Here is a 12,458-nt window from a genome sequence, read left to right on the forward strand (position 1 = left end):
GTGTCTGTGTGTGGGGGCGGGGGGGGGGGGGGCTGGTTAGAAGAGGCTGGAGAGGCTGCAGGTCTCAAGGAGAGAGCCAAGTGTTGGAATGGTAAATACACTTGCATATTTGTGGGTGTTAGTATGTTCTGGATGATCAGAAAGCTGCTTTGGTATGTGTGTGGTCATCTTCCTTTGTTCTCTCCTTGGGTTGGGTAGAATCAGCAATCATTACCATGCTTGTTGGAAGCATTGTTCGAATCAGGTCTTGGTGCTACACGAGTGCCCCAGACACTGAAGGTAAATGAGAGACCAAGGAAACTTCCTGAATACAAAATCCTGTCCGGAGAAGTCTTGGAGATGGTCTATTTACATAAGTGCCCGTGAGCGTGAGCGTAGGCAGGAAGCAAATTGTAAATCTGCCTCAGCTGGAGCTGCAACATGGAGCCCTTTGCAGAGCTGGGTCCCTAGTGCATCCTCAGCCCAAACGGGCATCTGCAGTCTGTTCTAAGGGGTAGTCACACCCTCCAGGCTGACCTACTGATACTTGGACACATTTCTGAGAGCCCATCTGGTTGAACAGCAGTTCTGTGTGTGAAGAAACCTAGAGCTTGCAGTCCTTTGGGTCAGGGTCAGGTGCATGTTCCAGGACTATGAACAGTGTGAACTTGAGCAAGTCATTTACCTTCCCTAAGTCTGAGTGTTCTCAATGACAAAACAAAGCTAAAAATACTTCGTTGCTTTTCTGGTGTAAGACACAAATGAAAGGATGTGAAAAGTGCTTAGTAAACAAAACCTCTGGGCCAATGTGTGGTACTATTATTATTATCTGTTCTGTGAGGGACTTTTCAAAATGCCCCGCAGGACCCCTGAGGAGGAAGTCTGAGGTGATTGTGAGAATGTCACATGAGGGCTGTGCCCTGGTAGGGGCTCCCCATGGGTACGCCGTTGCCCAGAGCACTGTATCTGGGTCATGCGGCACACCTGTCCCTGGTTGATGGCCCATGCATCAATATCAAGCCTCTTGAGACCTCAGGCAAATCCAGGTCACTACAGTCAAGGAGTCTGGACAACTTGGACTTCATCCAACTGTCAGTGGTCTCCAGAGGGCTGCAGGCTGGTGAGTGCAAGTGGTACAAGGTCAAGATGGGAAAGCTGACCAACCCAACTCCCATGAGGTGATTGTCACCCAGGGTGGGCCTACCAATGACCAGGAGCTGGTCCTCTGCCTTGCAGGACTTATATTTTCCTTCAGAGTTAATTACACTTAGTAGTTCAGACTCACCTTCCCAAGCTCACAATAGGCTAAGGCATGAGGCTAGAATACCCATGTACTGGGTTACAGTGAAAACATACTGGTCCAGTTGACCAGGTCAACTCATGGTTTCCTATTAGATGGGCTATGTAAAAAGCAGAATTGTCAGAATTAACAGTATTCATATCAGATCACCAGATCAGCTTGGAAATGGAGCAAAGGGAGTTGCTTAGATGAATTCAGTAATAATATTAGAACAGATGTATTCTTTTTGCTACAAGATAGCCCAGTCAAGGGAATAAGGCAGGGTCAAGTTCTTGGTCAAACTGCTCAATTTCCAGACATCAGACGGGCACTGCCAGCATTGGTCTTGGGACTGTACTTTTTCTAACCTTCCATTATCAACCCATCTGTCTTTTCATTGGCATTTCCTTTTTTTTTTTTCTTTTTTTAAGCTAAGGTTCACATCCAGTTAGGTTAGAGTGGGACCTGTGGGCCCAGGATCCATTGATTTTCCAGGTCTCTGCCTGCCTCCACTTTGTGTCAATTGCACAGTTTACCTCTACAGAGCAGTCTTATTCCTTATTTCCAAATGTTTTGAAAAGAGAGGCAGGTGGAGACCAGGCTGGGGTTGGAGGGTGGAGTATAATGATTCCAGGAGGTCTGTCCAACTTGGAGTGAGATGCCCACCTGCAGCTGGTGGACACTGGGCTCAGGGCTTAGCCACTGAAAAGAGCTAATTGATTATGAGGGTGGTGGTCAGGCCAATACATGGGTCAGACCTCCAGTACAGCAGAGCCACATGACTCACCCAGGAAAGCAAGGCAGAAACCTGGTCCTGAAGCCTGAGCAGGCCGAGGCAGGTAGTGAGAGGAGAAGACAGACAGCAGGGTCTTGGCTCTCCTGTCTTCCCCCCAGGGCTCACCAGTTACAGAGAGAGCCACAAAGCCTGTGCCCCATGCTGTTGGGGACTGGGTTGGGTTGGTTCAGGGACTGGAAGAGGTGGGCCCTGCCTATGGTCTCTGAGAGCCTGATACACTCAGCTGCATGGCACCAAGACTAGCAAAAAAGGTTTGGAAAGAGGGTCATGTTGGCAAATGTAGGGAGAACTAATGTTAACCTCATGGGCCAAGTAAATGTTCTCTGATGTCTTTTAGAAATCTATTTGCCAGGTCACAGTGAGATAGCGACCTCCTGGTGATCTTCTCTCTGCCTGAGTCTCACCCCCTAGCAGCTTGCTTTGGGGACAGGCCTGTGTTGCCTTTCCCAGACTTTGAAAGACCACTTGCCACTGTTACCCACATCACTGTGTCAAAGATTCTGTGCCAGGGTAAGTGGTTACAAGCACTGACTTTAGAGAGAGATGTGGTTTGAATCCCCGCTCTGCCACCTGCTGGCTGTGGGACATTGTGCAAATCAGTTAACCTCTACACCTCCGCTTCCTCTCCGGGGAGTATTCATTTTTACCTCATCCCTTTGTCATGAGGATTAAGTGCCAGTTCCTGGCCTAAGGAAACTCTCAACCAATCTTTGTTGACTGATAAAGTGAGGTGATGCTTGTGAGGTTCTTAGACAGTGAGTGACGCTTAGGGTAAATATTCAACAATAATAAGCAGTATTAACATTGTCATGTGTGGGACTTCAGAGCTCAGGGCCCAGCCACAATGGGCCACCTGAGCTTCCAGGCATAGCCATTGAGAGGAGAGTGATGGTGTCCATCGAAAGATGAATGGATAAAGAAGCTGTGGTGTATGTATACAATGGAATATTACTCAGCCATTAGAAACGATAGATACCCACCATTTGCTTCAACGTGGATGGAACTGGAGGGTATTGTGCTGAGTGAAGTAAGTCAGTCAGAGACGGACAATCCTTATATGGTCTCATTCATTTGGGGAATATAAAAAATAGTGAAAGGGAATAAAGGGGAAAGGAGAGAAAATGAGTGGGAAATACCAGTGAGGGAGACAGAACATGAGAGACTCCTAACTCTGGGAAACGAACAAGGGGTAAGGGGTGGTGGAAAGGGAGGTGGGCAGGGGGTAGGGGTGACTGGGTAACAGGCACTGAGGGGGGCATTTGATGGGATGAGCACTGGGTATTATGCTATATGTTGGCAAATCAAACTCCAATAAAATAATTACAAAAAAAAAAAAAAAGAAAGGAGAGTGAACATTTCCTGGTCCCTGGCCATGTGGCCATAGTGCAAAACTCCAATGTACACAACCAGAGGCAATTTGAAATTATGATAGCTTGTTTAAAGTATGTCTGGTCAGGAACCCACACCCACCCAGGGATGATGTCCTCTTTCGCACCTCCCCTTGGAGGAGCACAAGGGTCCATGGAAGGGGCGTGTGCCTTGACTCATTTTTCCCATGCAGCGTCTGAATTTACTCCCTCACAGAGGAAGCCAGAAATGGAGTCCACATTGTTTTGTTTTCATGGCTAAAGGATAGAAGCATATGTTCTTCTCTTAATGCTGCACAGATGGCCCTAGGAGCATCTGTGAAACAGCCATTTCATGTCTTGATGAGGCTTCATGTCCTCTAGGCACTGACATGCATGGAATCCACACAGAAGAGCTCCCAAGATAGGGATGCCTGGGTGGCTTCAACTGGTTAAGCGTCTGCCTTCGGCGCAGGCCATGATCCTAGGGTCCTGGGGTGGAGCCCCATGTCGGACTACCTGCTCAGTGGGGAGTCTACTTCTCCCTCTCCCTCTGCCCTTCCCCCCTGCTTGTGCTCTCTCTCTGAGAGGTTTATTTATTTAAATAAATAATTTTTTTATTTAAATAAAATCTTTTTTTAAAAAAGGAGTTCCCAAGATAAAATAAATGGCAGCTGCTTGCCTTGGGGTTAATTCTACCCAGTGCCATACCCCCACATGGCGCAAGTCCCCACCGTGTCCTCAAATGGCCTTTAGCCTGAGAACCAACACGGCTGGAGAAAGATGCAACTTTGGGGTTTTCAGGATCTATGAGATGAAGAAAAAGAGCGCTCAGCCACCCTAGCCCTCTGTTATGTCCCACTCCTCTGCCTGATCAGACTTCCTGTGGGGACCCCCCAGGTCAGGGAAAGATGGCTGTGATCTAGAGAGCTTGGTACCCAAAGGCTGCCTTGTCTGTCCGTATCATGGTGGAAGTCCATCTGTGAATTCAGAGCTTGCTGGCCTCTCCACCCGTGCCCCTCTCAGTGTCACACAGTGAGGAGAATCGAGAGATGGCTTCTGGTTGGAAAGCACCCTGCCTCACCTGTTTTAGACCATGAATTTCAGAGAACCTGTTTTTGACATCAGTTGCCCAAGAGGTGGCAGATAGCATTGGAAGAGAGTTCAGGCAGGGCTTTCCTGCCTCACCCCGACTCCCATCTCCAGCCAATAGAGTCAAGAGCATGGCTGAAAGTAGTTTTTAAAAAATTATTAAAAGTTAACTCATCATCAAGCCAGGATGCCAGGCAGGTCCTAAGATCATGACTAGTCAGAAATTCCAGAAAACAGTGGAGTTTCAACTTCCAGTTACTTCTGAAGCAAGACCCCGAAAATGATTCAGTCATAATTATTTTTCCAACTGCTTTATCAATAGAGTCATTCACTGTTACCCAAGAAACCACATTTCCCACACCTGGCCTTCAGAAGAGGTGGGAAGGAGCCATCACCCTCTCCCCGACCTCACTGCCAGATCAATATTCCACTCCCTTCCAGACCTATGTCAGCATCACCGAGAACAACAGCAATCGTGGTGCCCAATGGGTGTCCACCGTGTGCGGGGCTCCTGCAATCTTCACAACAGTGCTGTGGTTAGCATTGTTTCCCACTTCACAGGTAAGGAAATTGAGATCCAGAGATTTTTTTTCATCACTGAACTAAGACCTCCTGATTGTCCCCTCTGTCCTCAGTTTCCTTTCAAGAAAATACTGCCAGAAGGAGAACAGGACACAGACTCCTTTCTGTCTACCCTCTCCACTTTCATTCTTCTTGCTTTCCCCTTCAAAAATAAGCATCATGTACCTACTGGATGTCAGAAACAGTCCCAAGCTGTGGGGATTCAAAGAGGAGTAAGAAAGACTGCCTCTGGCCTTAAGGAGCACATCCTTTAGACATCATTCCGATAGAACGTGATCCATGCTCAAATATATATGTACTTGGTGCTTCACAAGGGAGATGACAGATTGAGTCCTTCAAAAATATTTTTAAATTGCTGGAAGTAATAAATATAATAGAAAATATTATTCTATGGCTAGAATATTAAAAATTTTAAAAAGACATGCATTATTCATATTCTTTTTCTTCAAAATATTTTCAAACAGAAGTAGGATCATGCTGTATTGATTTTTGTTTTCTTTAATTGACTTAATAGTTTTTAAAAAATATTTTATTTATTTATTCATGAGAGACACACAGAGAGAGGCAGAGACACAGGCAGAGGGAGAAGCAGGCTCCATGCAGGGAGCCTGGTATGGGACTTGATCCCGGGACTCCAGGATCACGCCCTGGGCCAAAGGCAGGTGCTCAACCACTGAGCCACCCAGGCGTCCCAACTTAATAATTTTAATAATAGATTCTTGAATGCATTTTTGTTAGAGAAGTTCAGAAAATACAGATAAAGTTGCAGTTAACTTTGCTACCCCTGGTTTCAGTCTCAGAGAAAATCACTGTTAAAAATTGTATTTGTATTCCTCCAGCCCTTTTGCACACATACACACACACTCACAATCTTCTTTTTTTTAGATCCCATTCCATATAAATGAATATACTTTTACAACATTTCATGTCTGAGAAATATTTCATTATATACTACACCATAAATGATTCACTGATTTACCCTATTGGGTATCATGTAGATTGTTGACAACATGTTTGCTATTACAAACACAGCTGCAATGAAACATCTTGGCTCTAACTCTTTGAGCTTATAATGATATCATTTTTCTTAAGAATATCATTCACAGAAATGGAGTTTCTTTCTTTCTTTATTTTTTTTTTAAGATTTTATTTATTTATTCATAGAGACACAGAGAGAGAGAAAGAGAGAGAGAGGCAGAGACACAGGCAGAGGGAGAAGCAGGCTCCATGCAGGGAGACCGATGTGGGTGGGACTTGATCCCTGGTCTCCAGGATCACACCCCAGGCTGCAGGCTGCACTAAACCACTGTGCCACCGGGGCTGCCTAGAAATGGAGTTTCTAGATAAAAGAATACTTACGTTTTAGCACATTTGATATATATTCCTTTCCAGAAAGCTCGTAACAGCGTATATTTCTGCCAGCTCTGTATGCATGCCTATTTGCTCTCTCCCTCATTCTATACTGATATTTATATGGATTTTGGATTTCTTTGATTACTATAGTGATTGAATACTTTTGTGTGTTTACTGATAATTATTTTTCTTCTTTACTCATTATAGATATTCATCCTTTAGGTACTGAAAACTTTAACCATTTGTTACAGGAAATCTTTACTACTTTGATTTGCACTAAAGTACTTAATAAAATAAAAAAAAATTATTAGAAAAAGACAGAAATGTAGAATATAGATAGTGCAAATCCCCTATATGGAAGGATGGAGTTGTTGTGTCCTTTTCACCTCTTTTCCCCCATTTGGTCATTACTGTGAAGGTCACAGTAATTTTGGTATATACCATATCACAGTTATGCTTTGAGAAGTGGTCAATTTTAGCAAATCCAGAAGGAAGACAAGACCAATCTTGAGTTACCAGAATTGGGATGGGTGGAGAAGTAGAAAGGATCAAGGGGAGGTTGTGTGGAAGAGTTCAGAGATCAAGAGTACAAAGGAAGGAGGGACTGTCAAACGTCCAACTGAGATAAATTCCATATGGACTGAAGGAAAACAGAAAGATGTGTTTGCATCATCCTCTGTATGCCATGTCTGCCAAGACTGGTTTGACAGCAACCTTGTTTTCTTTCTGATAGCTCTTGACTTTGTGCCCTACCAAACAAAGCAGGTATAATCTCAATGCCACTTCCTAGAGAAAAGTGCCATTAATGGTTGTGGTAGGCTTACTAATGTCACCACAAAGACATCCACATCCTAGTACCTTGTATGGCAAAAAGAAATTTTGCAGATTGATTACAGATCTTGAGGGGAGAGACTATTCTAGATTATACAGGTGAGCCCAATATGATTGCAAGTGTCCTTATAAGAGAGAGACAAGAATCTGAGTTAGTAGTAGAAGTGAAAGTGGAAGCAAGGAGTTAGAGTGACAGATGGAAGGAATGCAGGAATGCAGGTGGCCACCACAAACTGGAAAAAATAAGGAAATGGTTTTTCCCCTAGAATCTCCTGAAGGAACCAGCCCTGCCAACACCTTGATGTTAGCCCCAGTGAGAGTTCAGACTTCTGATCTCCAGAACTAAAAGAGTAAATCTGTGTCATCATAAGCCACTAAATTTGTGGTAATTTGTTATAGCAGTGAAAGGAAACTAATAGAATGGTAGACATTTATTCAAGCAGATTGGTTGTATTTTTTTTTCCTTCTACATATATTACTAAATATGAGTGTGTATATGTGTGTATCTTAGATGTGGTCTATTTGTGTGTATGTTTATGTATCGATATCTATAGCTCTCTATGTATCTATAGCTACATCTATGACATCTTTCTATGTCTGTGCATATAAATTTATCTAACTTAAAAACAATAAACAGTGTGGTATTCTAATATCTAAATGGAACATACTTTATTCAGCTAATTCTCTCCAGAAGAATTTTTAGGTTGTTTTAATTTTCTTTACCACCACAAATAGTCCTATTGCTAATCCTCATACATGTATCGTGTGCACTAGTTTGTGTATTTCTGTAGAATAATAGAAGTTCAACTGCTGAGTCACACATTTTAAAAAAAGATTTTATTTATTTATTTGAGAGAGAGAGAGAGAGGAGGAGGAAGAGGAGGGGCAGAGGTAGCCAGAGAAACAGACTCCCTGCTGAGCACAGAGCTGACATGGGACTTGTTCTCAGGACCTGGGGATCATGACCTGAGCCGAAGACAGACACTTAACTGACTGAGGCACCCAGGTGCCTCTGAGTCACACATTTTAAACTATAATAGAAAATACCTGGGTGGCTCAGTCAGTTAAGCATCTGACTCTTGGTTTTAGCTCAGGTCATGATCTCAGCGTCATGGGATTGAGCCCTGCTTGGGCTCTGTGCTCCGAGTGGAGTTGCCCTTGGAATCCCTCTTCCTCTGCCCCTCCTGCAGCTTACACATGCCCTCTTTCTCAAATAAATGAATAAATGAATAAATAAATAAATAAATAAATAAATACAATCTTTAAAAAACTCCAAGATTTCTTCCAAAAATTTGTTTTAGGCTTTTTACTTTTTAATTCTGGTTCAGGCACTTTTCATATACAGAAGTTTTAAACATTTGTGAAATCAACTGCCACTCCTCTCATTTAACATTTTTTACCTTTGCTATTCCACTTAGACATGCTTTCTCCATTAGCAAGATCACAGAATTATTCATCTGTAGGTTTTATTCTAGTTTTAGGATGGACACTGAAGAATGTCCAAGAGTTTGCTAGGAAGACAAATGGATACTGCTAGACTAGAGTGAAACTAGCAATGACTCAGTTAAAATATTCCCTGACTTAAGACTATACTTTTAGGGATCATTTCTATAATTTGTTACTAGAGAATGTTTCTCTAATCATGTCAAGTACCCAAAACCATGAGAAGGAGACACCATGTTCTTTCCTGAGCATGAAGCTGGCCCTAGGTATTGTTTCTGCAACCGCCTTTTGCCATTGATGATTGTTTTTCTCCTCCTTTGGGGCAGTAAGAGGGAGAGGACACAGTCTGAGTGCTTTCTGTTTTATTTTAAGAAATAGATTTCCTAACTTGACACACTGAGATTATAAAACAGATGAGCCCAGTAGCTGTCACAGCCTATTTTTGTTCTCTGAGGAAGCACCATTAGGGTTCTTCCTCTGTAGATGATATGCTGTGCCCCATATATCACCACCATCTCCCAGCCTTCTGGCCCACTATGTGCCAGCCAATTGATCTGCTTGCAATCTCCAGAACACCTACTTATTCTTTCTCATCACCTGGTTTTCACACATGTCCCTAACTCTGGTTTGGGTGTCATTATTCTCCTGATTATAAACTATTAGTTGGGGAGCCCGGGTGGCTCAGCGGTTTAGCACCGCCTTCATCCCAGGGCCTGATCCTGGAGACCCGGGATCAAGTCCCACATCGGGCTCCCTGCATGGAGCCTGCTTCTCCCTCTGCCTGTGTCTCTGCCTCTCTCTCTCTCTTTATGTCTATGATGAATAAATAAAATCTTAAAAAAAAGAACCGGAAAAGATAACTACATAAATAAATAAAAACTCTTTCTTCTTATTTAAATCTCTCTTTAAAATAATCCACCATTTTCAACAAATAATAATAACATGCTGTGGGGTTTATAACATAGGTAGAAATAAAATGTGTAGGGCACCTGGGTGGCTCAGTTAGTTAGGTGTCTGCTTTCAGCTCAGGTCATGGGTCTCAGGTCCAGGTTATGGGGCCCCATGTTAGGCTCCCTGTTCAGTGGAGAGTCTGCTTCTCCCTTTCCCTCTGCTTCTCACCTCTCCTCCACCCCTACTTGTGCTCATGTGCATGCTCTCTCTCCCAAATAAATAAATAAAATCTTAAAAAAAAAAAAAAGACTGAGAGGGGAGAAATGGAAGTATACTATTGTTTCTTTATTTTTTTAAGATTTTATTTATTTATTCATGAGAGACAAACACAGAGAGAGAGAGAGAGGCAGAGACAGGCAGAAGGAGAAGCAGACTCCATGCAGGGAGCCCAATGTGGGACTCAATCCCAAAACCTCAGGACCACAGCCTGGGCTGAAGGCAGGCACCAAATCGCTGAGCCACCCAGGGATGCCCAGTATATTTTAGAACAAAGAATAGTACTAGGATAAACACAGTAACTACCTAATCATATAGAAACTGATTCATCCATTCATCCATAAATCTAAATGAATGCATCTGATAGCAGACCTTGAAAACACATGGTGCAAAAAATTATAGAGTGCAAGGGGAAATAGAAAAATCTATAATTATGTTTGTAGATAGAAACAAATACACAGAAAATCAGTAAGAATATTGAAGCCTTGGGGCACCTGGCAGGCTCAATCAGTAGAGTATGCAGCTCTTGATCTTGGAGTTGTGAGTTTGAGGCCTTTGTTGGCTGAAGAGATTACTTAAATAAACTTATTTAAAAAAAAAAAGACTATAGAAGACTTAACCACCACTGTCACCCAGATTGATCTCACTGACGCTTATAGGACACTCATAAAACAAAGGCAGATTAAACATTCTTTTAAAGTACATGTAAAATAATGACCAAGACAGATCATATTATGAAGCAATAAACAAGTGTCAAAAAATTTAAAGCATTCAAGTAAAACAAAGTATGTTCTTGAACTGCAATAGAATTAAATGAGAAATCAATTATAGGAAGATATCAGGAGAATTTCCAAATACTTGGAAACTAAAAACTACACTTCTAAAAAACATGAGTCAGATAAATTTGAATGTACTTTTGAGATGAATAAAAATGAAAATGTAAAAAAAAAAAAGAAAATGCAACACGAAAGAATTTGTGAGATAATTGTTAAAGCAGTACTTGGGGAAATTTGTAACATGAAACACCTATATTAGAAAAAAGAAAAGTCTCAAATCAATAACTTCAGTTTTCACCTTAGGAAATGAAAAAAGGATGAGCCAATTAAACTTAAAGTAAGCAGAAGAAAGGAAATAATAAGGATCAGAATGGAAATTAATGGAACAGAAAACAAAATAACAATAGAGAAAACTCATTAAACCGGAAGTTGGTTTTATTTTATTTGCTAAAGGAAAATCAATTTTATATTGGTTTATTTAATTTGGTGTGTATGTGGGGAAATCAATAAAATTGATAAACTTCTACCATATTGGTAGAGAAAAAAGAAAATACACAAATTACCACTCTAAAAAATGAGATAGGTGACACCACTACAGAGTCTACAAATATTAGAAAAGATAATAAGAGAATATTATGAACAACAGTATTACCATAAATTTGACGGATTAAGTATTTTTCAGTTTCTGGAAAGTACAAATTGCCAAAACTCACTCAACAAGAAACAGATTACCTGAATATATCTATGAAAGCAATTAAGTTTGTAGTTAAAATTTTCCCTCAAAGAAAACTCTAGGCCCAGATGGCTTCACTGGTAAATTCTAGCAAGCAGTTAAGGAAAATATATTACCAATTCTACACAATTTTTAAAAGTCTAAATAAATGATGAGGGAAACAAACAAATAAGGATTTGCTGATGTTTGGAGAGCACTTGAGGGACCTCTTGTCACTTGATGAGCCAGAGGACTTCTCCTCCCTAGTCCTGGAGGAGATAGGAGTCTTATTATCTGAAGCATGTATGGACTGGAGGCAGCAATTTGACCGATAGTCATGAGATGAGATGCCAGAGCACTTGCAGCCAAGATTTGGTCCTCTAGCAGGATATTTGAAAAATTTTTTCTAGGGACTCCAACACACACACAGACATAAAGATACTGATGTTAGTGGCCCTGCAAACAAAACAGTCTAGCAAAGAAGACTTAGACTGTACAACCCTCAATCTTATGTTGAAAGGTTCTAATGGGCTTTTCAGCTTCTTTAAATGTTAAGCATATACATTTAAATATATGTGAGTAGATCTTTCGTGATATAAAAATGTTTTTTAAGCTTCTTGGATGGGTAGATTCGTGTTTTTCCTCAGTTAGGAAATTTTAGCCATCCTTTATTCAAAAGCATTTTCCCCCTTTCTTTCCTTCTGGAACTCTTTTTTGTTTGTTTGTTTGTTTGTTTGTTTATGAGAGTGAGAACAAGCGGGGGAGGGTCAATGAGAGAGGGAGAGAGAATCTCAAGCAGACTCTCCGATGAGCATGGAGACCCACATGGGGCTTGATCTCATGACCCCCAAGATCATGACCTGAGCTGAAATCAAGATTTGAACGCTTAACCAACTGAACCACTCAGGTGCCCCTCCTTCTGGAATTCTGTGCAAGTTATGCTTGATGGTTTCCCACAGGTCTCCAAGGCTCTGTTCAATTTTCTTTATTCTTTCTGTTTTCCAGATAGGATAATTTCTGTCATCCTCTTTTCTTTTCTTTTCTTTTCTTTTCTTTTCTTTCTTTCTTTCTTTTCTTTCCTTTTCTTTTCTTCTTTCTTTTC

General features: G+C 41.6%; 1 long non-coding RNA gene and 1 other non-coding gene across 2 annotated transcripts in view; both read left to right on the forward strand.

The window, feature by feature from the left end:
• Positions 1–12,458, forward strand: part of LOC111092406 — a 32,132-nt gene that overhangs the window by 1,704 nt on the left and 17,970 nt on the right. Inside the window, exon 3 of the long non-coding RNA XR_005378428.1 lies at positions 4,815–5,053. This is a non-coding gene — a long non-coding RNA (uncharacterized LOC111092406). The remainder of the gene's footprint in view (positions 1–4,814; positions 5,054–12,458) is intronic.
• Positions 8,842–9,056, forward strand: LOC119866002. Its single transcript, XR_005378950.1, has one exon. It is a non-coding gene; the product is annotated as a small nucleolar RNA U3 (small nucleolar RNA).

The sequence above is a fragment of the Canis lupus genome, chromosome 25 (genome assembly GCF_011100685.1).
Source record: "Canis lupus familiaris isolate Mischka breed German Shepherd chromosome 25, alternate assembly UU_Cfam_GSD_1.0, whole genome shotgun sequence".
Taxonomy (NCBI): domain Eukaryota; kingdom Metazoa; phylum Chordata; class Mammalia; order Carnivora; family Canidae; genus Canis; species Canis lupus.